Source organism: Carettochelys insculpta, chromosome 23 (genome assembly GCF_033958435.1).
Source record: "Carettochelys insculpta isolate YL-2023 chromosome 23, ASM3395843v1, whole genome shotgun sequence".
Lineage (NCBI taxonomy): Eukaryota > Metazoa > Chordata > Testudines > Carettochelyidae > Carettochelys > Carettochelys insculpta.
This window is the reverse complement of record NC_134159.1, coordinates 17,763,619-17,790,555: the sequence shown is the minus strand read 5'-3', so window position 1 is coordinate 17,790,555 and position 26,937 is coordinate 17,763,619. Positions and strand designations below refer to the sequence as shown.

Sequence of the window (26,937 nt, the reverse complement as noted above, 5' to 3'; positions counted from 1 at the left end):
CCAAGAATGCAGAAACTCCTTTAATTTGCTCTGTGACTTCAGGTCTCAGCCCAACTGTTTGAGGCTCTAGCTCGCGGCATTGAGCCGGAGAGGAATAATGTCTTGCCACAATAGCATAATTTGCCCCTGCTGAAAAGCTGCTGATGTCCTTGTGTGAAATGCTAAAGGGAAACCAATCTTGAAGCATTCTGTCTCTGAACCGCTCAATGGATTCAAATTCTGGCAAACACTTATGTCTCAGTAGATCTCTTATTTAGCACAGGGAGGCTGGACCAGAAGCTCTCGGGTCTCCCTCGTTTTCATAAACAACCCCCTATCGTGATTTGTTTAGTCCCGATATGCAAAATATGATGGGCCTGATCCTGCCACCCCGGGGCCCGATCCTGAAATGATGAGCTGGTGCACTTTCCCCTGAAGTCAATAGGAACTATGTGTGGTCATTGCCTCTGGGGCTCAGCCCATTGAATTCAATGCAATTATTTCCATTAACATCAATGGAACAAGACTAGGGCCTAATTATGTTTTCCTGCTGCAGTAAAATCTGGATAGATAGTTTGTGTATTAATCTGATTCAAGCGATAGGCATGGAAACAGGGGGCATCACCTCAGTGCCTTATACTTTCCTGGCTGTAAATCAAGACTGTGCTACAGGGGATCAGAACCACAGTATAATAATGGAGCGGGAGGGAAAGCATGCTTGCAGCTGTTTTTATATCCCCTCTTCCCAGCTGAAGTTGCTTCAGATAAAAGCCGGGATCATGAGCAAGGGAATTTGGAAGAAATTAGGTTACACAAATGCCAGGGTTTCCCACTGCACTCTTTATTGTGGATTTTCTATTCTTCCCTTTCTCTTTTTGCTCCACAGGCCTGCCCAAGTGACAGTGTTTTAAATGGAAAGATTTGCAGCAAGCCATCAATTACTGTGCATGCAGGATATATCTTCTGGCTTAGTCTTGTTCATGTGTCTATAAATCAGCATAGCTGGAATATTTGTGATTGTCTGTAGGAGATTTATGCAGGTGGGAGATTAGAACCAGTCTGTCATTTTTGTGGGGGGGAGCATGAGACGGTAGAGGCTAGGGAATGCTGGCTTGCAGGAAGGATTTATGATAATGTCAGCAGATATTTAGGGGTTTCACAGAGGGACAATTAGGAAAAAGTGTGTGTGGTATGCCTCCTTAATTTGGAATCAGGAGGTGGTTGTTTAGCCACGTCATTTTCAATGAGTCTATTCAGGGAGAGAAGATACATGGACATTCATCTTCTTAAGTCTGCCTGGTTTTGGTTAGTTTTTAAATTTAAAGCCTTGATTATGGCTTATGCATTTCTTTTTTAAAAAAACTCTAGGTCCTAGTCGCAAATTAGCTTTACAGGTAACAGTATCAAGTGAAGTAGTCTTTCTACCACATGCCTTGATGGATAAATATTTCTGTCTCAGACAATAAATATCAATACGTAGCTTGTCTAATGGGGCGGGGCCAGGGAGGAAGGAAATGTGTCTCCTGCTACTGACAGCAAAACCAGGCCAGGTTCTCAGCTGGTGTAAAACATTATAGTTTAGTTGACCTCAGTGGAGCGGGTGCCATTTAAGACCAGGTGAGGATCTGTCCCTCCATGTTTTGCTGAATTGTACATGTATAGTCTCAGGCCTTTTCCATCACTCATGTTCTGTGATCTCAAAATAGAATAAGACACAGAATTAAAGAGAGTGGCCTATTTATTTTATGCACCTTTTGCAATTTCTACCTTTAGTCGGTTGCTGGCATCCTAGGCCAGCAGCCATCTACCAAGAGGACAGAGAATCAAGTAGCTGTGAGTGTCTTTTAGGCCTGTGACTGTTAACTTTCTATTTGCAGCCTCAGGCAAAGGCCAGGACTGAGCTGTGTGAAGGTCACTAGTGCAGCTTCCATCTTACCTCATATTTAATGACATCAGCCCTCTTTCTAATTGCTTCCTAGGATAGGCAAGTTTTAATAGGTAGCTGGGGAACTTGCAAAGCTCTTGCAGCCTGTAAAATACATTTTGGAAAGCGTAAAAAAAACCCAAATGCTGCAAAATATATGATGCCCAAAAGGTCTCCAGACTTCTCTCTCACTTTCTCTCCGAGAAAAAAAGCCTTTCTGCCTAAGCAGTTTGCACCCACCAGTTCCTCACTTCTCCCTGGGCTTTGCAGTTCAGACTGGGCTGTAGTATGATATCTGCGGATCAGCTGAAGCCAGCCAGCCTTCCTTTACAGTCCACCCTTGAGAGCCATGTGTGACTCCAGGAGATGTCTGCATCATCCGTTTCCATGTCCTGACTGCTTGTTTCTTTCCTTCCAGTGCATACAAGAAGGAGCGTATTCACTCACAAGACTCTCAAGATCCACGCACTCAACAGTGGCTCCAGTATCCAACCGGACAAAAACTATCTTCTCAGCCCATGGAGCCAAAATGATGGTCTTGAATATTTTCCTAAGTGGGGAGGGATGCTTTCTCAGTAGTCATTAAGAGCAAGAAAATCTCCACAGTAGGATATGCTAATTCCTTTATCACAGGACCATCTTCCATGCTCTGTCATAAACAATTAGGTCATCTTATAAAACATAAGTGAAAAATACTTTCCAGTGATGTCAAGAGCTTAATGCAAAGAGACATTGACACTACTATTTAGTTCAGATTTTTATGTGTCTTTTTTTTCCCCTTATTCCCCATTGCTGATCCCCTAGAACTGTTTGTAGCATTACAGACATACTGAAACTGCTAACGCTTTCAACTGTGGAAAAGTCAGTTGGTAGAGATGGTTGAAAATTTTTATTGTAACTTTTTTGGTAGAAAATTGGGTTCTGTCAAATGAAATTTTCACCAAATATGTTCATGGGGAAAATACTAAGGCTAAAACAAAATACTTTAAAGTTTTTAGGTTTAGGCCTGCAATTCTGATTTTTGAGTTTTAGCTAAAAGCATGAAATTTTTCATGGAAAATTTCACTTTCACTGAAAATTTCCTTCGGGAAAACAAGAGCAGACTATGATGGCAGGCTAATGCTGCTCATTAATAATACTGTAAACAAGCTTACAATAGTAAATCAATGTATATGCACCGAACAGAGGAAGGTAATTGTGTGGGAAAATTGTCAAAGTTTATATTTTAATTTCCAATGCGTTAAATTTACAGTGAGATCTGAGCAGTAAAGTTCAGGTTTGAACTTCGCCAGCCTGTGGCAATGTTTAGTTGTGGCTCATTCCAGCATACATATCCTGGCATGACATTGGGATCAAAATGCAGATTTTCCTGGCTTGAACATGGGTTGTTGGGTCTGAGAATTTAGTTTAGGGCTTAATCTCCAATTACCCTGAAACTTGCGTGGCAAGTCCCTTGCCAACCCCCTACAGTTCTGCCCTTTTTTGGCAGCTTTTGTTGTTACCTCAGAGACTTGGGGTGAACCTTACACTCCCTGGAGTCTTTCCAGAGGCTAGCATTTCTGTTTATTGAGACACTCTTATCATACACAAGTAATTATAATGAGGCAACACCCCTTCCAATGGTCCTGATGTCTCATTCTTCTGCTAGGGCAACTCTCCAGGGGAAGTGTGGGAGTAACGCAGGCCCACCCACTACTCTGGGCTCAGACCCAGGGACCTTAGATTGGGGGGGCAGCTGCGGGGCTTTTTCCTCTGTCCCAAACACAGCAGTCTTTCCCCAGGCCACTTGTCCCATCACTCCCCTCTAGCACCTTCTCCTTTGTACCTGGCTGAGCCTCCTCTTCCCTCTAAACATCAGTTCTCCAACATCATTTCCTGGTTCATTCCTCTTCTCCTTCTTCCTCCTCTGCCTGGCAGGAAACCATTTATGGTGGGCGAGCCATCATTAACTGGCAGCAAGTGTCTGATGAGATTTTTGCTGCAGGCTGGTTCTTAATGAGCTCCAACTGCCTGCCTTGGCTGCTGGGCTGTGGTCTCTGTGAGTCTAGATGGGGAACAAAAAGGTACTGACCCAGCTCCCAGGATATTTGCCTTCTGTCAGGCTCTTGTTGCATGCTGCCTTTGGTCTGCCAGAATGGTGGATTCAATTGTCAGAGATTCATACAAACCACCTATTTGGTTTTAATCCATGAAGAATGCTTCCATCCCTAAGTCCTGATTTCAACTTATCCCTAAACCAAACTTCACAATGGATCTTGGTTAAAAGTAAATATGTTTTGAAGTATGAACCAAAGTAAAATAATGAGAGACACAGGGGTGTGTAACAGGATGACAGACTGTGAGAGGAATTACAGCTCTCCAGCTCAGGTGTGTTTGCAGTGCTAGCTGATTGTTATAATGAACATTTGCTTTGCTTATTGACAGTCAGTATCAACTAAACATTAGCATTTTTATAACATTTACATTATCGAATTCTCACTCCCCACATGCCTGGAAGGTAGGTCTGTAATATTATACCCTGAGGAAGTAGTGGAGATCCATAATCTGTGGCTCAGCCTTATGGCAAGGTGAGCAAGGTCTTTGTCTTGGGCCTCGTACCTTCACAGCCCCACACTCCAATTGACTATACCATCTACTGCCCAGCAGCCACGTCCCATTGTCAGCATACCGCCTTGGGCTGTGCCCACTGGCTAGGCACCACTGGGCCAGCTCTAGAGTTGCATCCATGTGCCTGCATGAAACCCAGTGAAGGATCTGGCCTAAGTGATTTGCCTGAGGTCACACAACAGTGCAGATCACGCCTAAGCGGTTGTCTGCACTGAGGCTTTGTCTGCACTTGACATGCTATAGCAGCCTAGTGCTGTCTAGGCTAGGATTAAGTTGTCTTGCCAGGGCGTGCCACTCTAGCGTATGGATTTTTCATATCGCAGTGCACCTTAGCTTGGTCTACTTAAGCTTTGCACATAGACGTGGTCTCAAGAAAATTAAAGTGTATGGCTTAAACCGCATTAAAACTCCTGGGGTGAATGCTCTTATTTAGAAGGAGAAAGTGGCCTGCTGAATGTAATTTAGTCAGAAGTGAATTAAATTAGATTAAGTTGAATGAAGGCCACCTGAATTTTAAACAAGAACATTAAAACAGGGGGTTAATGTGGCTTAACTAATGCATTTTATAAATTAATTTGGATTTGTTGTCCTAAGTCCCCATGAAGACAAACACTAAACCCAGTCATACCACTAGACCACACTTCACCGAGCTAGTTGCACAGCTGTACCGTTCTTGGAATAATCTTTTGAGTCCAGAAACATCAAATTTTATAGGAAACTATTTACTGTGTCTTCATGGTAGAAGCTTCTGTTATTACCCATGCTACTTAGCCACTTCAAATTCAAGCAGTGTTCCCATCTATTGTTGCTGGGTTCATGATATTTGGTGCTTTGCTTAAAGCCCCAGCTCCTGGAGTCATGATTATGTGAGAATCTCACATTTTATGTTCTAAAAAGTAAGTTTTTAGACCTTATGGTTGCCAACAAAAGTGTGACCTAAATGTTGCTTGAACGCTGAGAAGCCAAAAAGCAACTAAAAAGACCAACATTTATTCATTTAAATCTCATTATTTTTAAGCCATTCTCATGGAGTGATTTGAGGCTTGACTTGACAATTTTGGATACTTGAAGTTGTGCTACAGTTCTAGTAGCCAGTAAAATGGGGGAAATGGGAGTGAGCGCCTTTGTGAAGCATTCAGAAACCTACGAGGATTAGATAGTATTATTACAAGCTTCCAGTCCCACCTTTTCACTAGGACAGAGACAGATACTGCCTTTGTAAAATGGTGTTCTTTATATGCTTTCTGAACCAACTTGCCCCTTTGGCCAAGGGATACAGAAGAGCTTTGTGGGAATAGAATTGTTTTCACCTCATAATCACCTCGGCCGAAAAAAACCACCCAAACTGAGTCAACAGAACTGTTTGCAAAAACTCATGAAAATTAAAACAAGGGCAAACTTGTTGAATTAAGTGATTAAGACTGCTGATGTAGATATTGGTATCTTTCTTGGATTTTGTGTATTATTATTATTGTTATTATTATTATTATTATTATTATTTATTATTATCTGTTTTCCCTTGCTGGAACATAATGTCCCTCATTCTCAATAGTAAAGGTTTAGTGATTAACCAAACTGATGTCTCTTCATAAACCTGAAATACGTTACAAACAGAACACCAGTGAAATGTATGAACTCCTGACCCTTAAGAGTCTCAGCCATTGCATAGTGATTGCATAGCAACATGTGCTGTCATGGGCAGCTGAGGAAAGGGGAACCTTGCCTGATTAATTGGCTTAGCTTCAAGGTGTGGATGTGGTGCTCATCAATAAAAAAGTATATTGGAAGAGCTCCAGAAATTCAGATCTGTAACAGGAAATGCCAATATCTGTGCGCATTTTCCTGTAATATGAAATAAAATACCAGCATATCATGATGTGACCAAAACAGCAAGCAGTCCTGTGGCACCTTGTAGACTAACAGATATATGGTATGAGCAGTTGAACTCCCCACTCTACCCCCGCACCTCCTGCCTCCTCAATCCACACATTTGAATGTCATCTCTTATTACTAGGCTTGTGCCTAGAGATCCCAGCCAGGATCAGAGGCTCATTGTGCTAGATGCTGTACAGAGTAAGAGACGCCTCTTGCCCCAAAGTATTTACAATTTAAGGTCCTGATCCTGCAAACATAGATGCATGTACTTAACTTAAGCAGACTTCATTAAGACTACTCATGTGTTTAAAGTGAAGCATGTGGGTCTGGTTTAATCTGTTCTTGAAAGTACATTGGGGTGTGAAAAACACCCTGGACCAACAAAGCTGTGCTATCTCAACAGTAGAATCCTACGTCCTTTGGGGACCGTCTGACATGCCACACACAGACCTAGCCAGTACAATAATTCTGTTTCAGTAGTGGAGGCCAAAGCGCAGTCCCACAACACTGCACTCAAACACTGTCTCTCCTCCCACTAGCTCAGGCACTGCTAGTGATGTTGCTTTAGCTCTTTACAGGAATAACAACAAAACTGGACCCGATTTGTTGTGGGCTCTGGAAGTGACTTTCTCACAGCCCTTCTCCATTTGGTGCTAATAGTCACTACTGCTCATTTAGCCCAGCACCTCTACCTCCCAGCCCCCAGCACCTCTCCCCAAAAAGAGAAAAGAGAGAGGAAGGAATGGAGTGCTGTGAAATGTAGCAGCTCATTCACACTTGAAACATTGCAAGACAATAAGCCTTAATTGTCTCATTGCCACGTGCTTGAAAATGTTTCGTGGTGGGCTTTTTTAAGGAAGTATTTCTGTTCCCAGGAAATATTAGATTCCAAAAAAAAAAACATCCCCTTGGAAAGTGGAAAAAGGCAAGAGGAACCCTCCAATGTGCTAAACATTCCCTGGGGCAGGCCTACTCCAGATCTGTGCTGCTGGAAGGGAGAGCACCATCAGCTCTGGTATTGTACTTGTATGACGTCTTGAGCCTGCACAGCTCATCGGTTGTGGACTCGCATGTGGTTGAGGAGTCCAAGCTTTGTTGCATTATAAGGAAATACTGCAGAGCATGTCCCTAATCCCAGAATCTCATGGAATGGGCTCTCATTGCCAAAGAGATCTAGGCCACATTTTCTGCAGGCTCCCAACTTCAGGATGGTGTAGCTCAATGGTAACAGTGCTAATATTTGAATAGTGCTAATATTTGGTAATACTGCTAATATATGGTAATAGTGCTAATGTTTCATATTACAGGAGGGTCTAGGAATTTGCGTCCTGTCCCACAATACACATGCTGTGCTAGGTGCTGTACAAATGAGTAACAAAGGAGACAATAACTGCCCCAGAGAGCTTGAAATTCCAGTCCATGGAGGGTGCAGATAGCAGAGCCGACAAACAACATGGGCCTGGGGGCAAGGAGGGAGGCAGGGCTTGGCTCTGCACCCCCAGAAGGCACAGAGCCTAAGATAGAATGGGCAGGGCCTAAAACAGTCAGCCCTTAGAGCTGCTCTGACCTCAGCGCTGCCCCCACTCCCCCCCCGGCCCAGGGCGATGTGAAGTGGCACAGCAGCCCTGCCACAGCATTTCAAAGGGGCCCGGAGCTTTGGCAGCGGATGGAACTTTGGGTCCCTTTGGAATGCTGGGTCCTGGGGCAATTGCCTCATCCCCTCCCTCCCTGGTTTGGCAGGCCAGGGTACAGAATAACAGCAGATAGAAAGGGCTGAGGCCCATCCTCTCTGCAGGGCTTGCGGGGGCAGCAACAGCCCCAGCTAATATGATGAGAAGCGAAGGGCCAACATCAAACTGCTGGGGTTGGCTAAGCCTCCAGGTACTGTGTATCTGAGCCTGTTGGTCATCTTTAGCTTTGCCTGCTTCCTCCTTCACATGCACTCATCATGTTGGTATCTGGGCACCAACAAAATTACACAAATCTTCAGTCTTTCATCAGGACTGTGTTCTTCTACTGCTGTTGACTTCCTAAGGCGCTTACGTTACCGTCATCACTGATATAGCTGCCCATTTTATCCAGAGAACACCCCGGGAGGTAGCAAACTGCTCTCCCCGTTGTACAAACAGCAGCGGAGGCTAGATCAAGTAATTTGATGCCTATTATCATCTGGTGGAATGAAGATTTGAGTTCAGGCTACATAAGTCTGCATTCAGTGCCCCACCCCTAGACTGGGGTGAACAAACAAGAGGGTGACCATTCATCCCGTTTTCACTGGGACAGTCCTGCATTAAACCAGAAAGCTAATTGTCCCGTATACTCACTTCCCTGCTTAGCTGCCCTTCCCCATGTCAGTGCAGCTGCAGGTAAAATCAGTCAGGAGCTGGCTGGACAGCACATGCAACATGTACTGACCAGCCAGCAGCAGGAGAGGGAGCCAGGGCCCCTGCCATAAGGGTAGGGCAGGGCACATGGCGAGGTAGGGTAGTGTGTTTTGTTCCCCCCACCACAAGATGTTAAGGGGGATCTCAGTGCACCTACAGCTGGGGAGACCACTGCAGGGAGGGGCTATGTCTACACGTGCAGCCAACATCGAAGTAGCTTATTTCGATGTTGCGACATCGAAATAGTCTATTTCGATGAATAACGTCTACACGTCCTCCAGGGCCGGCAACGTCGATGTTCAACTTCGACGTTGCTCAGCCCATCGAAATAGGCGCAGTGAGGGAACGTCTACACGTCAAAGTAGCACACATCGAAATAGGGATGCCAGGCACAGCTGCAGACAGGGTCACAGGGCGGACTCAACAGCCAGCCGCTCCCTTAAAGGGCCCCTCCCAGACACAGTTGCACTAAACAACACAAGATACACAGAGCTGAGAACTGGTTGCAGACCCTGTGCCTGCAGCATAGATCCCCAGCTGCCGCAGAAGCAGCCAGAAGCCCTGGGCTAAGGGCTGCTGCCCACGGTGACCATAGAGCCCCTCAGGGGCTGGAGAGAGAGCATCTCTCAACCCCCCAGCTGATGGCCGCCATGGAGGACCCAGCAATTTCGACGTTGCAGGACGCGGATCGTCTACACGTTCCCTACTTCGACATTGAACGTCGAAGTAGGGCGCTATTCCTATCTCCTCATGAGGTTAGCGACTTCGACGTCTCGCCGCCTAACGTCGAAGTTAACTTCGAAATAGCGCCCGATGCGTGTAGACGCGACGGGCGCTATTTCGAAGTTGGTGCCGCTACTTCGAAGTAGCGTGCACGTGTAGACGCAGCCAGGTAGTCCAATCCCTGCCGCAGGACAGCCTCCCATGTAGCTCTTTCGCCCACCACGGTGCAGCCTCCTCCACAGCTAGAGAGCCCCCACAGCCAGGGAGTGCTCCCATGGGGGCAGCAGCACTCTTGCTGCCGCCCCAAGGCATGGGGCAGCCACAGAGCTCTCCTGCAGGGTGGCAGCAACATTCCCAGGGCCCAGCGGTGTGCGCAGCTGGGGACATCCTGCAGTGGGACTGCAGCCTCATTCCTGGTACCCAGAGGTGTGGGGCATACAGGGAGCTCCCCTGTGAGACCACAGCCCCGTTTCCGGCATGCCCAGAGATGTAGGGTAGTCAGGGAGGTCCATGGCAGGGCGGCAGCCCCATTCCCGGCACCCTCCACAGGGCACCCCCTGCTGGAGCTAGGGAGAATCCCTGCAGCATTCCTGGAGTTCAGCGACATAAGGCAGCCGGTGAAACCCCACCTCGCTTCTGCAGGGCAACTGCCCCTGCAACTAGGGAGCTCCCTGTGGGGTGGCAGCTCAGTTCCAGCACCCCATGGCATAGGGAGGCCAGGGAGCTGCACTTGCTTGGCAGCTGCAGCTGCCATCCCATATTGGCATAGGGAAATAAGGTCACCCTAACAAACAGGGGTGAGCCCCACTTTTCATCCATGCAATTAGCAGCCCCATCTCCCCCCGCACACATGCAGCGTTATGTACAACTCTGTGACTGCTTTGTGCCAAGAACTGGTCCTACTGTACAGCTGCCTACTTTTGGCCTGCTCATTCTGAGCTGGGCGTTTTAAATCTGGTGGTGCTAGGATGCCAATAGTGCTACAGAGACCATTTTAAAGTTGCCTGCTGCTCCTCTACCATTGCTAGTGGGTAAATATTAATGCCTGTTTTGATTTCCTTGTCTCATTCTTATTCCCACAATGCTGCTGAGAATGCTGGGATTTGTCCTGCAAATTGTTTATCTCAAGCACTGGAGTAGCTTGCATTGTTTATATTTTACTGTTTATAGCTTGCAAATTGGGCTAGACCTCTCATGTAAGCAGGCTTTTGATGAAAGGTTGGATACTTCTTTCTCCAAACTACACCAGAATATCCCTTTTTGGTGGTCAGTTGCTACTTTTGCTCATACCCTGTTGTACTTAAGATGGCATTGTACATCATAGCATGTCCTTTGCTGGGCAGCTAATGGTGCAACAGCAATCTTTCTCCTAGTGAGTGTGTGAGGAAATCTCAATAATTCTGGACTGTCCCTATTTCACACTTCATACCTTCTTTGCCTTTGGGGTACGTGGTAATGCTAACAAACAGACTTCAGTTGGGTTGTTTAAAAGGTGTTTATTTTAAACTGGTGATGTTCATGTGCTCCTACCCAATCCCATCCTCAGACACTGCCTGTGACTGAGGGAAATAGGTCTGATGTTGTTCTTGCTGGAGAACATTTCAAATGAAGGGGAACAATCATCCTTTCATTGCAAGTTGAAACACAAACTATCAGTCATCTATATAATGTATAATGTAACATAAATAATACGCCATATTTACACTCCATCTATAGTACCTGCATATACACTCATCTTAGCTGAAAAGTAACACAGAGGAAACCGTGCTAGTCTACACACTATCAAAACAAAAAGCAGTCAAGTAGCACTTTAAAGACTAGCAAAATGGTTTATTAGGTGAGCTTTCGTGGGACAGACCCACTTCTTCAGACCATAGCCAGACCAGAACAGACTCAATATTTAAGGCACAGAGAACCAAAAACAGCAAGCAAGGAGGACAAATCAGAAAAAGATAATCAAGGTGAGCAAATCAGAGAGTGGAGGGGTGGAGGGGAAGGTCAAGAATTAGATTGAGCCAAGTATGCAGACGAGCCCCTATAGTGACTCAGAAAGGTCCCATCACGATTTAAACCATGTGTTAATGTGCCGAATTCAAATTCATGGTTTAAATCGTGATGGGAACTTTCTGAGTCACTATAGGGGCTCCTCTGCATACTTGGCTCAATCTAATTTTTGACCTTCCCCTCCACCCCTCCACTCTCTGATTTGCTCACCTTGATTATCTTTTTCTGATTTGTCCTCCTTGCTTACTGTTTTTGGTTCTCTGTGCCTTAAATATTGAGTCTGTTCTGGTCTGGCTATGGTCTGAAGAAGTGGGTCTGTCCCACGAAAGCTCACCTAATAAACTATTTTGCTAGTCTTTAAAGTGCTACTTGACTGCTTTTTGTTTTGATCTTAGCTGAAAGTGTATTATGATTTATATATAAAACTAAAATCACTGGGGAATGAAACTTCTATAATATATAACTGCATATATATTCTCATTTTACTGGTATGTGTTGGTGTATGTGTGTATATGCATATATACATATAGATGTCACAAATAGCCACATATAATCTGCACACACATGCACGTATGTACATGGTGTGTATAGGTAGATGAAGGTGTGTATTATGAAAGTTTTGCTCTTAGATTATTTTTATTTTTCTGCCAATAGTGACTAAAGGGGTACTTTAACTTTGAAAACATAGAATTTTGAATTTTAGCATTGTGTCAACACAAATCTCAAAAGGGGACCTTGAGTCAGAAAAGAATCCAAACGCAATGACTCTGCCTTTAAAATAGAACCACCTTGTGGATTTGAAATACAAAAATCACGAATGCTATGTTATTTCACATGTCCTTGTGAATTTTGTGTGCATATGTACTGCAGTTACACTTCTCTCCGTAGTCCCATGCAAGAAAACACTTTTCAAAGAACACTGGGGTGTAATCAGAAAGGCATCCAGTCACTATCCATAGTGACAAAGAGTAAAATAAAATGTGATTCAGGATCTTAAATACATTTTAAAAATCCAATAGGAAAGCAGCATTTTGTCATTAGAATGATGGTGGTGATGATTGATGATATTATTTGTTATTTGTATTTGTAGCACCTACTGGCTCTAGTCAGGGATCAGGCTCCATTGTGTTAGGGGCGGTACACGAAAAATAAACACAGTTCCTGACCCCTAAATATCTCACAGTTTAGTACCTACAAGTTAATTTGTCTGAGTTCAACCTCCTACGTTCCCATGGCATTCTACATAGATGTAGGGACTTCATGCACAGATTTATTCGTAAAACCTAGCCATTGGTACATGATGAGAGAATAAACAAATGGGGCAGGGGAGGAGTCCTGATGCAGAGTAAGACTGAAGGAATTCACTTTTCCATGTGGTTGTGAGAACATTTCAAAGGTGTTGTAACCCCATGTTCTTGAATGACTTTTAATTTATTACCTTGACTATAACTGCTGCATGGATGCCTGAGGGCAGCTGTTGGCTGACCAGCTCTTACAATTTCCTTCACAGATAGGGGTGGTTTGATTTGTTAGTATAAGTTACAGAGGGACATTCACATATTTGAACGTCAAGAGAGTCAGATTGGGTTCAGGGGACTTGACTCACTCCTGTCTCTGGCATGATCTTACAACCAGTATCAGAGGGGGAAGGGAACTAATGGGTTTGGGTGATCCTGGGAAACAGGACTGGCTGTTGCGTTTAGAGAGTACTATGCTCCAATAATAGGGTAGGGCTGGAAAGCAGGACATATAATTGAGACACTGGAGAGGTAAGTGCTGTAATGATGGGAACCGCACGCTCGCAGGAGGTCTCTCCCCTGAGCACAAGCTGCTTCTCAGCTCCTTCAAAACAAGACATCAAGCAGATGCCAGTTTCCATGGTGACTGTTACACTCCTGTGTTAATGCGCTGACCTCAGCAATTACACCAGGCCCAGTTAAAAAAAATGGCAGGAGTTGGGTCTGATGTCCGTGTCCACTTGGCAGCAAACTCTCCTCTCATTTGACAGGAATTTGAAGCTCTGCTAGATGGCTGCTGAGCCAGAAGCCTAATAGGAATTTGCCCATCTGTACCCCATCCGGTCTTTGTTTTGGGGAAGATAGTTGCCCTCAGAAAGTCCTCCCCACAAAGCACATTGCACTGAGTCCTTCGCAAGAGAGCAGGTAACTTCTGAAATTACTCACTTAGGACTTGATCTGCAGCACCCTGAACTCCATGGGAATCTGCCCTGTGCTTTGAACAAGGCTTAACTCATCTCAGGCTCTGAAAATAGAATTTGGTTTAGTCCATGAAGAGTTAGGGAAAACTGCCATAGCAGTAAAGTCCAGCAGAAGAAAGTTAGTTGGTCTTGATCTGAATCCAAATTGTGGCCCACTTCAGTTTGATAGGTTCATCAGATCTTACAAACCTTCTGACGAATGTTAGCCATATTTAAGGGGAATACCTTACCATTGGGGCACAGGCTGAGGGAATAGCAATTATTTCACTGAGAAAGCATCAGAAATTACAGAAGTTTTGCTTTGAATTTTCAGGTTTGTTCACAGCAGCTGAGGGAAACAATCCCCCTGAGAACTGAACCAACACATTTTGCCTGGATATGTAAAACAGCAAATGCAAGTATCTCAGTGCTATGGGGAGAGGAGGCTGGTGTTCTGCAGTGCACTGGGTAATAGAGGCAGCTCTTTAGCACAGCTGGGACCAAGCCCAGAGAGGAGGCTGACTAAAGATGGCAAGGAAGGGACAACTGACTCTTCTTAATCCTGTGGAAAGATATTAGGGTTGAAACTTTAAAAAATGAGGATGTCTTTGGGTGCCCAACCTGAGAAACTATGAGCACACATGCTGCTAGTGACTGTGAGCCTGATCCAAAACCCACAGAAATCAGGGATGGTCATTCAGGTCCTGTCTGCTTCTGTAGAGGCTTTCTGGGAGGGACCTAGAGGAGGAATCAGCGTCTGCTACCCTTTCTTCAGTTACTCAGAATTGGAGAGAGGCTGCGTTTGAGCATATAATTGTTGGCAGGTGAGCAAGCAAGCGCTAGCTGGGAATCCAGTCGAAGGCAACAGAGGGTGTTTGTCTGGAAGGGTGTTATCTGCATTCCCATCCAGGCAGGACCGGAGCGAGCTGCTCACTGTGGTACTCTAGGTTAGATCATTTGACTCAGTTGCTGCTGCCGTGTTTTTGGCTCATTAGCTGGGCTTAACACTATTTGAGAGAGTTCATTTCCCTGGCACTCTGAGGTGTTGCCAGATCCATTATGAATCATTCTGAAGCATGGGGAGGGGACTTCTGCTGGGCCACTGCATCTGAGTATCATAGAGTATCCCCCCAGTCACTAGCACAAAAACTGAGTAGTGCAGCAACAATATCATGGCAGGCTGTGTTGTAGCAGACCCTGTCAGCCATCAGCTGCTGTGCATGGAGAGGAAGTAGTTATTTTATTCACCTAGTTACTGGGTAAGCTGAGGCACGGAGCAGTTCAGTGACATACCCAACAGTAAGCTGGGAGCTGGGAATTGAGACTCCCAGATCTTAGAGAGAAGTGATGGTCTGGAGGGGTGAGGTCTTGGGCTGGGGCTCAGATGATCTGGGGTCTACTTGCATCTCTGCCACAAGCCAACTGTTTGATCTCGGGTGGGTCCTTTGATCTGTCTGTGCACTAGGTCACTGACTATACAAAAGGGTAGATAATGCAAATCCACCTCAAAGGTGTGCAGGGAGGACACTTAATTGCACAGTGCTCCAACTCTAAAGCAATGAAGATCACAGCACATCTGGATGGCAAGACTCCAATCTCCCTCAGTGCATCCTCTGGACACAGTGCCACAAACCCTTTATGCAGGAAAAACAGGTACAACCTTGATTCTTGGCTACAATGCAGTAATAAGAAAGGCCTCATTTCCCGAGCAGGCCTTGGCTTTGGACTTAGTAGGCTAGCACCATAGCACAGTGTGCTATTAGCACCCCCAGTCTGCTCTCCAGGTCGGAGGGAGGCAGAGAGGGAGGAGAGAGCAGAGGAAACCTTTGACTCACAAGAGCAGCAAGTACTGGCAGGGCACCAGCCCCTGCAAAGGAACTGACCTGCCCAAGTGACAGGGGAAGCCAAGGAAAGGGGTTGACAGTGTGGGAAGCCTCCACTGAGAAATTAGGCCAGTAATTAATTCCAACAAGCAATGACTCCTCACCCCTCTTGCTTGGGGACGGGAGAGTTGCATAGAATGTCCTCACTGGCAAATAGCAAAGCTTCTTCCTGTCATGCAGCTCTGTTCTCCTCCTCCCTGCACATGCTGCAGACACTTTCTCCTCATCCCTTTTCACTGGAGAAAGCAGAAACAGGACCAGCCCTTTCCTCACCCACCTCCTTCAGCCCTCTGCTCTCAGGTAGGGGAGTGGCAAGGTCAGCAACCCACAACCAGTGCTAGGCCCTTGCATTCCCCAGAGAGTGGTGTTAAGCCTGCAATTCCTGAGCTGTGTTTCAGTTCCCCCATTCCACCTGAGCCAGCGTCTTATGCCTGTTCACAATACCCCAGGGGCCAGGCACCCACCCCACCAGAAACACCCTGCCAATAACCAGAGCTCTTTTGGCAGTGAGCTGTAACTGCAGGGAGCGTGGCAGGACAGGAGCATAGCAGACAGTCACAACTCAGGGGGTTGCTCCTACACCAGGTGCTGAGCGCCTTATAAGATCAGCCGTTTCCTTGGTAAATGTGCACCTTGCCACTGATGGAACATGCACCTGCTGGGTGTCATGGCAGGACTGCAGCCTGGGCACAGGAGCAGCTGCACCTCAGACATCAGGAGTGCTCAGAGAACCACTGCTACGGGCTTTGTTCACTGAGGGTTTGCCAGAGCTGGCTCTCAGCTACTCCTTTTATCAGGCCAGCCCACATCTCTGGCTGTGCAGACCACGCCCTGAGCGTGGCGCAGGTTAAGGGCCAGCTGCAGCACAGAGCTGGTAGGGAACAATAGGGAGCCACCCCACCCTGGCCACAGTCACTCCCCAGCCTCTCTCTGCATGGGCTGCCCTCTCCACTGGATAGCACAGCTCCCCAGGCCCCTGCACCTTAGTCCAGGGTGCTGAAATTTCCCAGGGGAAATGTCTGTCTGTCTAGGAAGGAGTACTGCAGAAATGGATCTATTGGTCATAAAGCTAAATATGATTTAACAGTGTGAAACTATTGCAAAAAAAGCAAACATCTTCCTGAGATATATTAACAAGAGTATTGGGAGGAAGACACTATAAATAATTCTTCCACTCTCCTCTGCACTACTTAGGCCTCAGCTGGAGGCCACATTTCAGGAAAGATGTGGACAAATTGGAGAGGATCCAGAGAAGAGCAACAAAAATGATTAAAGGTCTAGAAAAACGTGACCTGTGAGGGCAGACTGAAAGAACTGGGTTTGTTTAGTCTGGAAAAGAGAAGACTGGAAGGTGTTATGGTAACAGCTTTCAAATACTTAAAACAGGGGTAGCCAATAAATTTTGATGGGAAACCACTCTAAGAATTTTGTAAGTGGCAATGGGCTGCACTTTTCTGTGATATTAATGGAAGAGGTCTGGGGGTCTGGAGGGAGGCTGGTGCATAAGAGGATTCAGACCTGTGGTGGGGGGTCATGTAAGAAGAAGTGCAGGGTGTGGAAGGAGTTTGGGTGCAGGAATGGATTGTGACCTGGTGCACAGAGGCATGAGGGGGTACAGAAGGCTTGGGTACAGGAGGAAATTGTAACCTGGGGCAGGAGGTTGAGTGTGGGAGTGGATAGGCAAGTCCTGGCCAGCGGCAATTATGGGACCCTCAGGTACCCTTCCTGGCTGCCATGGCCCTATATGCTATTCAAAGCAGCAGGCTGTTGGGGCCAGTGAATGTGTTTCTGTGTGACATGCCCCTTGGAAGCAGGGGAGCGGCAATTTTCCACATGCTGCCTGTAAGCGCTGCTCCTGCAGCTCCTATTAGCAGGAAACTGGCCAATGGGAGCTGTGAGAATTGTGCTGGTGGCAGGAGGCAGTGTGCAGAAAAATCACTCCCTCAAGGGGAATGCAGTGCAGAGACAAACATGCTGTTAATAGCAGCTGGCTGCTTTGAACAGCATGTGGGGTCATGGCAGCCAGGGAGCCTGCTTGAGGGTCCTGCTGGGCCCTGGTGGGCTGAGGGTCAAATGTTTGGCAGGCCAGATGTGGTGTGCAAGCCATATTTTGGCCACCCCAATCTAAAAGGTTGTTACAAGGAGGCAGGAGCAAAATTATTCTCCTTAACTTCTGAGGATAGGACAAGAAACAATGGTTTTAAATTGCAGCAAGGAAAGGTTAAATTGGACATTAGGAAAAATTTCCTACCCTGGGGGTGAGCACTGGAATAAATTGCCTAGTGAGGTTGTGGAAATTCCATCACTGAAGATTTTTAAGAGCAGGTTAACCTGTCAGAAATAGGCTAGAATGGTGCTTGGTCCTGCCACGTGAGCAGGGGACTGAACCTGGTGACCTCTCAAAGTCCCTTCCAGTTCTGTGGTTCTATGGAATGAAAATTTGTAAAAGCTTCAGTTTGGAACCATATAAATATTTTATTTGGATAGCATTAAAATAATTTAATCTATGGTAAAAGTTGCATTGCAATAGTGTCAGTTGATTTTGCTTAGATATTTATATTATGGTGAAATATTTAAAATATTAGATATATACCAATATAGAATGTTAAAATAATATTTTGCTATAATATAAAAGTCTAAATAAAATGAATTGGAATATTTTTACCTTATTGAAACAAAACAAGAAAGTTAAAACAATTTGTTTAGATTCCTCCCCACCTACACCCCAAATTTAACCAAATTTTGTTCACACATTTTGTCAAAAATTTTCAGCGCAGCTGTATTCCATCCCAGCTAATACAAATCACGTTCATCTCCTGGGTCACCAAAGCATTGGCATAAAACTGATATATTTGAGTTTAATGCCAACAATTCTGTTTTTTAACTGAATTTATGAACCTCTTCTACTTTGTGGGTGTTTTGCCTACCCCAAGCCTCAATTTGTGGATCAGTTTACTTTAGCATCCCTTGAAAAGTAAGTGTAGATATGCGGCGGGGGCAGGGGTGTTTCTTTACTACATTAGCTGTTAGATTGCACCTCAAAAACAAGACATTTAATCTTTTAATAGTCCATGCAGTATATTTATGCTGCCTCTGTTTATTCCAGAGGACCTCAGCTGTTAGTGTCCAGCCTAAAAGGCTGTGCTTGCTTTTATCTGTACAGCACTGGGTCCTTTGTTAAGATGAATTTTCATTTTTTCTCTGTCAGATAAGCAGTTTCCCTGGCACATCCACTTACTACACCCTGTCTCCCTTGACACGTGCAGCCTGAGTGGTTAGGTCTTATCAGCCTGACAAGCATGAGTGCATTTGGACACTAACCTTGGGTATCCAGGGTTGTACTGAGCTACGTTAAAGACTTGTCTACTCTGTACACTGTGGTCTTGTAGCTGTGTTAGTCTCAGGATGTTAGTGAGACAAGGTGGTTGGTGTAATATCTTTTATTGGACCAGCTTCTGATGGTCTCTCTCTCTCTAGATTATCGTCAATGCTCCCGCCCAGAATACACATAAGCACACACTTAAGAGAGTAAGAGAGAGAAAGCTGTGCAAGTCTATATACTATCAAAACAAAAAAGCAGTCAAGTAGCACTTTAAAGACTAACAAAATTAGTTATTAGGTGATGAGCTTTCATGGGACAGACCCACTTCTTCAGACCATAGGCATACCAGAACAGACTCAATATTTAAGGCATAGAGAAACAAAAATAGTAATCAAGGTGTACAAATCAGAAAAAAAATTATCAAGGGGAGCAAATCAGAGAGCAGAGGGGCAGAAGGGTGGCGGGGGGAGTCAAGAATTAGATTAAGCCAAGTTTGCATACTTGTTAGTCTTTAAAGTGCTCCTTGACTGCTTTTTTGGTTTAATTTTAAGAGAGTGTTTTCCCATTTGGAGGTGATGTAGCTACTCACATGCTTAAAGGTAAAAAATGTGCCTTATGTGCATCCTCCAGTCAAGTCCCTGGTTTGTAACCAGAGTGACTCTATGCATACCCTTTGTGTCCATAAAGAAATAGTTAGGGCACGGCTGTCAAACCAGGTGTGCACACTAACAAGGTTCTTAGGCTGGCTCAGCTGTGCATGCACAACTGGCTTGATCAAGGCTCCTGAGTCTACGAGTGGGTAGAAAATCTCAAATAGTTTTGTAGCATGTGAAAAACACAGGCCACATGCCCTATCTCTGCGCTCACCATGGTTCTGGACAAGGCAGGGGGCTCAGAGCTCAGTGGGGGCCACAGGGCTGAGAACTTGGCTCTGCCTGGCGTTGAGCTCTTAGACTCTGCTCGGACTGCAGCAGAACTCTCTACCCTGGAGCACTCCATCACTCAGCCCTTTCTGCCCATCGCCTCACCCCATTCCACCCCCTACCCAGGCAGCCCCACCCCTGTTCCGCCCACAGCCCCAGCTGTGTTACATCCCTACGCTGCTTCTTCGCCCTGAGGTACAGCCCCCTATTGTTCCCTCCTGGCCTCTGGCTGTGGCCTTGCCATGGCTACAGGGCTGCAGGGGAGAGCAGGAGCTCCTCCAGCCCTGAGGCCATGGCAGCAGGACATTTTTCCGGAGCCCCCAAATCTACTGCTGCCCCTCCCCCAGTGGTTGGGGTTTGGGAGGGCTTAGTCTCTGCTAGCCTCCATTTTATCCCGCCTATGCTTTCACCCACCTATGCTTGGTACACATAGCAGAGGCCCAGACAGTCCAGCCAACACATCCATGCAAATAGGTTTTGGGCAGATTAACACAGTTGTATTGGGGGAGCACAAATGCTCCCATCTGAGGGAGCAGGCTCGGGAGAGACTAAGAAGAGGGACAACCTTATGGTAAATTCTGATAATTTTTCCCCTCACATCTGATTGCTTATTGGCAGCATGTTACGTTTCACGTGTGTCTTGGGCTGCTGAGGCCCAGAAATGACACCACAGCTCCCTGCCCATGTGGCCTGTGCAATTAGCACTCCAGGCATATGCTTAGCAAAAGGAACAGGAGGTCACCTGTTCCCTGCCCTCCAGCCTGAACCGCTCAGCATTTCGCTAATCGCTGATGTAATTGAGATAGACAGAGAAACAACAACTGTGGAATTCTTACGCTGTGTGAGCTCACACAGGCGACAGACACTCAGCCCTGGAGCAGGCAGTCCTTTGCTACAGGATTTTTCAATTTTGCAATCAAGGCTGCTCTGGGAAAGGTAAAGGAAGGAAGAAAGGCCCAGACCTTCAACTGCAGCTGTAGGTCATGACCCATGACAAAGAGTGGCAAACATGCCCTGGTGATTCCTACCAGATAAAAGTAGCTCAGGGGGCCAGCTCCCCAGAATTGCAGCAAGAAACAAACCAGGTCAGCAGTGAAAAGGACAAAGGAGCTTTCCAGGAACCAATCTTGCTTGTGTTGGGGCACCAGGCCGAGCTGATAAGCACCGTCACCTTTGCTCTAAAGTGCTGTGCATACCTGTGGAGAAGGGAAAGAGCCCATGAGGAGCCAGTACTGACTGGAATTACAGGTACGCCAAGCAGTTCGGGTTCAGTCCTAGTTGTCATGTTGTTCTTGCCAACAGTTGGAGAGTAAATTTTGTGGCAGAGGAGGGAGAAGATAGGCACAGATGTAGCACAGGCATGCCGTAGGCTGCCAGTAAAACCTAAAGGCCTGACTGTTTCCTCTGTGCATTTGTGCATTCATTTATATGCATGCACATTGGGTGTAAAATGACACCCCTTTGACCTGGTAGCATTTAGCAACTGCTTTGCTTTGGTGTCAATGGCTCCCCATCATGCAAGACAATAGAGACTCAAGTGCTGGGATATCTATACAGAGCAAATACCTGTCAGGCACACCTGCTGAGAAAGGAGCAGGACTGGTGCGAGGAAAACCTGCTGGGGATTTTGAGGAGTAAAGGGGAGTGAGGTTCTACTGGGGATGGGGCAAGTGTGGGCAAGATAGCCAGGGCTTGAACCACTAATTCATAATAGAGAGCTAAAGGGGATTATCCCAGCTCCCCTTGACTCATGGTCCTTGGAGAAGGTAAACCGGGCGTGTGATGAGGCAGGCATTGTTGCTGCACTAATCGAGCAACATGTGAACATAGGGCAGCTGGCAGAGTTGATGAGTGCTTATGAACAATGAGCACACTGCATAAAAGCACATGTGAGCTTATCATGATGGGCCAGGCATTAAACTGAGGTGCAGTATGTAGGGAGTCGCACTGAGCTCCTAGATTCTGTTCCTGGTTTTGCTGCTGGTCATTTTGGGCAAGCCACTTTCACTCTTTCCCTTTCCTCTCTTTGTCCAGCTTGCCTGTTTAGTTTGTGAACACGTTCATGCAGGGCTTGCATTTTGCTCTGGGTTTGTACAGCACCTAGCCTAATGGGGTCATGATCTCAGTGGTGAGCGTGCTATCCTAATTTAAATCATCAGCAAGGTTGTTCGATACACTTCTCATTCGCTTGGGTCTCTTCTGATTTCATTTTTCATTCTGTTTGATGATGTTTCTGGGGCTGGCTTGAAGCATCTGCTCCTTCTCCATTTGGATCCAGTTCTGGTGTGAAGTTTAGCAGCTGTACCTTCCTTTCATGTGTTCTCTCTCACCACCGCCGTATGTGATATTACAGCTTCCTCTATGACAGACAGTTTTGTACATGGCAGCGGGAGCCAGAAAACACTGCAAAGCCAAACATGCTGAAAGCTGCATTGTGATTATCTCAGACAAGGGGAGCATGTAAGACTTGGCACTCAGCTTCTGCACAAAACTGAGAGTGCTCAAGGGAAAAGGGCAGCTCAGTGTTCAGTGAAATCTGAATAAACCCAAATAACCTGGCACTGGTGTTTATTTCTCATGGGGTTTGACCCTTCCTTGGGGTCCTTTATGGGGCTGGAATTACATGGACTACTTTTCTTGTGGCATTTCCACCCATACAGGAACTGAAACAAGATGACCCCTTTAGAAGATGATGAGATGACATTTTTTCAGCCTCGCGAACATCTCCCTTAGGCATTGGAAAAGCCAATGGAAAAATGTCCTTGAGTCAGATATGTTCATATTTCCTGCTCCATAGCAAGAGCTGGTCTGGGCATTTGGGGAAGGCACATTGCATTCTATCAGAGGGGTAGCCAACTGTCTTCAAAATCAGCAAGAAGTTCTGTGGCACCTTTATAGACTAACAGATATTTTGGTGTATAATCTTTCATGGGCAAAGACCTGCTTCCTCAGATGCATTGGATTCTATTCTTTCTTGAGCACCATCAGAATTCTCAACTCATTCCTAATGGGGCCATTGTTACCGATGAAGATGACAAAAGAGGCAGGCAGGTCCCAGCTGCCTGGTTGTAGGCACAGTCCCAGCAAAATTATAATTTGCTTTGAAAAACTGAGGTAATCTGAAAAGCACCATGTCAAATTCCGTGGTCCTTAATCAGTTGTGACTCATGGACAAACTCCCATTGACTTCAAAGGAAGAAATAGGATTCTAGGATCTGGCTCATCCAGGGCATAAACCACACACTTGTCGTTTTTACCAAGTCACTTTCCTAGCTCTAACCACAGGCTAGATGTTAGTGTGGCTAAGCGATGACTCATTTCAAGCATGAAGGGAAAAAATATTTATCACAAGGGGAAAATATCTTTTGTAACCTGTCAGCATGGCTCTCAAAATCCAAGTTTGCAATCATAACATTTAAAAACCAACACCCTTAACTTTGGACCTAACTTTGGTGCTTGCAAAATACATGTGATACATTTAAAATTAGAGGACGGGGGAGATACATTTCTTCCTGTGATTCACTAGCTCCCGTCCCAGGGTCAAATGCAATCTGTCCATTTGGTTTCTGGAGATGGCTTTACTGGAGCTGATCTCTAACATCAATGACAAATATTAGAGAGGTAGCCATGTTAGTCTGTAGCTTCGAGAACAGCAAGAAGTCTTGTGGCACCTTATAGACTAACAGATGTTTTGGAGCATGAGCTTTCGTGGGCAAAGATGCATCTGATGAAGTGGGTCTTTGCCCATGAAAGCTTATGCTCCAAAATATCTGTTAGTCTATAAGGTGCCACAAGACTTCTTGTTGTTATCAATGCCAAAACCTCTCCTAAAGCTAAGAGCTTCTCTAGGGGGTGTAATTAAAACTCAGGTGTGCACATTCACACTGCTGGCTGGCCTGGAAATCAGTCAGCGAACAAAATGGATTGACTGAGCTAAGAAAAAATCCTATTGAGATTGGTCAATAAACACTTTATATTGGAGCTACATGCAACTGCCCTCTCCTCATGTGTGAAAACTAACGCCCTACCACCAGTGGTGGTTAGAGAGAATGCAACATTGAGAAATACTTGATTCAAGTCCGAGAAAGAGAGAAAAGAGGATAAGCTGATAAATTCCATTTGTCGAGGAGCTTTCAAAGAACACAGGCACTATCCAGATAGCTTTCTCATCTTCAAATGCATGGACTTTGTTTCCTAACAACACTGAACTCCTAGGTTTGTCTGTTTTTCCTCCCTCTCTTTCTTCTCTGATTAATTTCACAAGATCCAGTGTTTCACCCCATCTAGTTTATCCACACACAGGTATGGGCTTAGGTGTATTAAGTATTTCTGCCTTGTTCTTAAGATGATCTTGTGGTTAAGGCACTGGCCTGAGCCTCAGAAGAGCTGAATTCAGCTCTTGGCTGTGCCATAGACTCCCTGGGTTACCAAGGTCTTGGTTAGGTCACTTAGTCTCTTTGCCTCTGATCCTCATTTGGCAAATTGGGAATAATAATCGTGGCTGTAAATGCTCCAGGATTTGCCCCTCTCTGAATGTGAGTGGCAATATTTGGAAGAAATGCTGCTTTATAAAATCTACATCTGATTCTTCCTTACTGGACATACAAGACAGGAAGCGAGTTAGGCGTGCCTGAGGTCAGCAGCCAATCCAAAAAAGTGAAGGAGGGTCCAGGATTATTTCAGAAGGAAAGTAAAGTCCCAGCCTCCCAAAGGTTTCCAGCAAACTCTTCAGAGTGCCCCTTTCTCTTCCTCCAGTCTCAGACGCTTCCTGGGAAAATAAGTGGACATATTGCATTGCACTGAGAGCAGCAGAATCCCAGAGCTGTCTGGCACAAGATAGTTTCTGGAGCTGTTTCTTTTGGATGGTTCACATTAGAGAAATGTCTGGGTCATGGTCTCTCTGCAGAGGGCAGGGGTTGGCCATGGTTGCTGGCAAATCTGTGCCTCTTCGGTGCAGTTTATTTAGCACCTCAACAAAAGTTGACATGATTACTGTTTAAATCTTAGCTCACTCTTCCAAGAGGTAGAATGTCATAAAGGTGTCTGGTAGACAGATGTTACATTATCTGCAAGCTGCCAGGAAAGTGTGCATCATTCTGAGCAGATATGAAGGCAGTGGCTTGGGTAGCCACAGTTCCTCAGATAACTTACAGTGCTCTGGCTGATGTAGATAGACCATAGTAGGGCATCTTTTAGACCAGGGCAGGAAAATACCAGCCTGCAAGCTGGATCTGGTCCACGAGGGTTAGTACCTGGTAGGCCCATACCTCTATATTTTCCTGCACCTCTGCAGGTATCAGGTGATTGAATCTCCCATTGGCTGTGAACAGTAATTCACAGCCAATCAGGCTCTCTGATGTGGGGTGGGGCGCAAAGAGGACAGTTGCCCCTGGGGCCCAGTATTTCAAAGGGGCCCAGAGCCAGCCAATGCCACTGCTACTTTGGCAATGGCTGGAGCTCCAGTCCCCTTTGAACTACCACGGCAGCACAGCTTGGCCGCTGGTGAGCGGGGGTGGACAACAGAGAAGACTGACTACCCTAGACGCTGCTCCTTCTGCCCTTGACCCCTTCCACAGGCACAGAGATGGCCCCCTCCCACCATACCCCAGCACCCATGGTGGCAGTCAGACCTAGTGCAGCCAATGGGAGCTGTGGGAAATGGTGGTTTGCCAGGGACTAACTCTGGTGACCCACCACTTTTTTTTTTATTGCCCAACCCTATTTTAGACCACGATGTTGTGATAACTGGGACCTAAATATAACACACATTTCTGGTTTGAGCCATCAAAGTTAATTATTATAAGGAGGGTTGGAAATCTTCTTGGAGGAGGTTTTACATCCTAGTGTTTAGTGATTGGAGCAAAGACTTACATTATTGCAGGTGATTGCCTTAACTGCCAGCCTCTAGAATCCCCTTGTGTCCTTCTGTCTGTCACTAGCTCCTGGTGAAACTGCTTTACTTTATATAAATAATTATAGATCAATGAGCTATGGAGCAAGACTGACTCTATACCATTCTGAGTAAGGCACTTACCTGGGCTGTAGCAGATGTAATTCTCATCCCTGCTTTAATAAATAGTTAATTATCTATTCAGTGGAACATCTCCAGCAGGAGAAACTGGGGGCCTCCCCCACCCCAGTGGTTAGGGCTCACTTCTCAGAGATGGTAGACTGAGGGTTGAATCCATGGTCTGAATCAGGCACTTACAAACTGCAATCTGGGTCTCCCACATCCCAGCTGAGAGCCCTGATCACCAATTGGCATTTTCTGATGAAAATCTGTACCACAAAAAATTTCCCAACTGGTTCTCTTAGTGACTCATGGTAGTACAGGTATGATCTGAACCAGTCCCATCTTTGAATTGTCTGGGGCTAGTTCAGGAGTGGTCAGGAATTGCCAGTGTTAGCCTCAGTCTGGATCACTTGGGGGATTCTCTAGTAAGTAGATTAAGGTCTTTTGTACTGAGAGCTTTTAAACTATTGGTCAAGACTGGACAAGGTGCTTACAAACCAGAGCAATGGCAGCCTCAGGGTATCCCAAAGGACTTTAACCCTCACAATTTTTTTAGTTGGGAGTGGGAGTAGGTAAGTATTACTAGACTATTGTACAGGAAGGCACACAGCTGGATTTTGAGGCTGGTTTTCATAAGCATTGAAAGCCTCCATTAAATCAAGCAGAATTTGTGTCATGATGGGCTCCCCAAAGTAGCAGCCTTTCTTAAAAAAGTGTTGTAACCAAAGTCACTCAAAGCAACAGCAAAGAATGGAACTTAGGAGCAGTCTTCCCTGTAAGCTGAGTGCTTGGGCTGCTGCACAGGGGCGATTCAGCTGCCATCTGACTGATTAGCAGAGTACCCAGAGACATACACAGCAGTCAGCACATGTTTCTATCGGTGGTGCACCTCCATACATGTTTTGGTCCAGATAACAATTTATTCTGCCCCGGATGGAAAAAATTAGGAGGAACACTGGTCAGGAGTCCATTCTGACCATTAAATACATTCTGTAGCTCAAGAGAAAAATCAGACCAAAGTATCTAAATATGTAATGGGTTTTGGCACAAGTTCCATGCTGCGGTACCTGGAGTCATTGGAGTAAGCTAAATGGGGATTTCCA

At 45.8% G+C, this 26,937-nt stretch overlaps 1 long non-coding RNA gene across 1 annotated transcript in view; it reads left to right on the top strand.

Moving 5' to 3' along the window:
• Positions 1-20,662: 20,662 nt before the first annotated feature.
• The window catches only part of LOC142025642 (uncharacterized), a 53,808-nt gene continuing 47,533 nt past the window's right edge, over positions 20,663-26,937 (top strand). The window contains exon 1 of the long non-coding RNA XR_012648693.1: positions 20,663-21,069. This is a non-coding gene — a long non-coding RNA (uncharacterized LOC142025642). The remainder of the gene's footprint in view (positions 21,070-26,937) is intronic.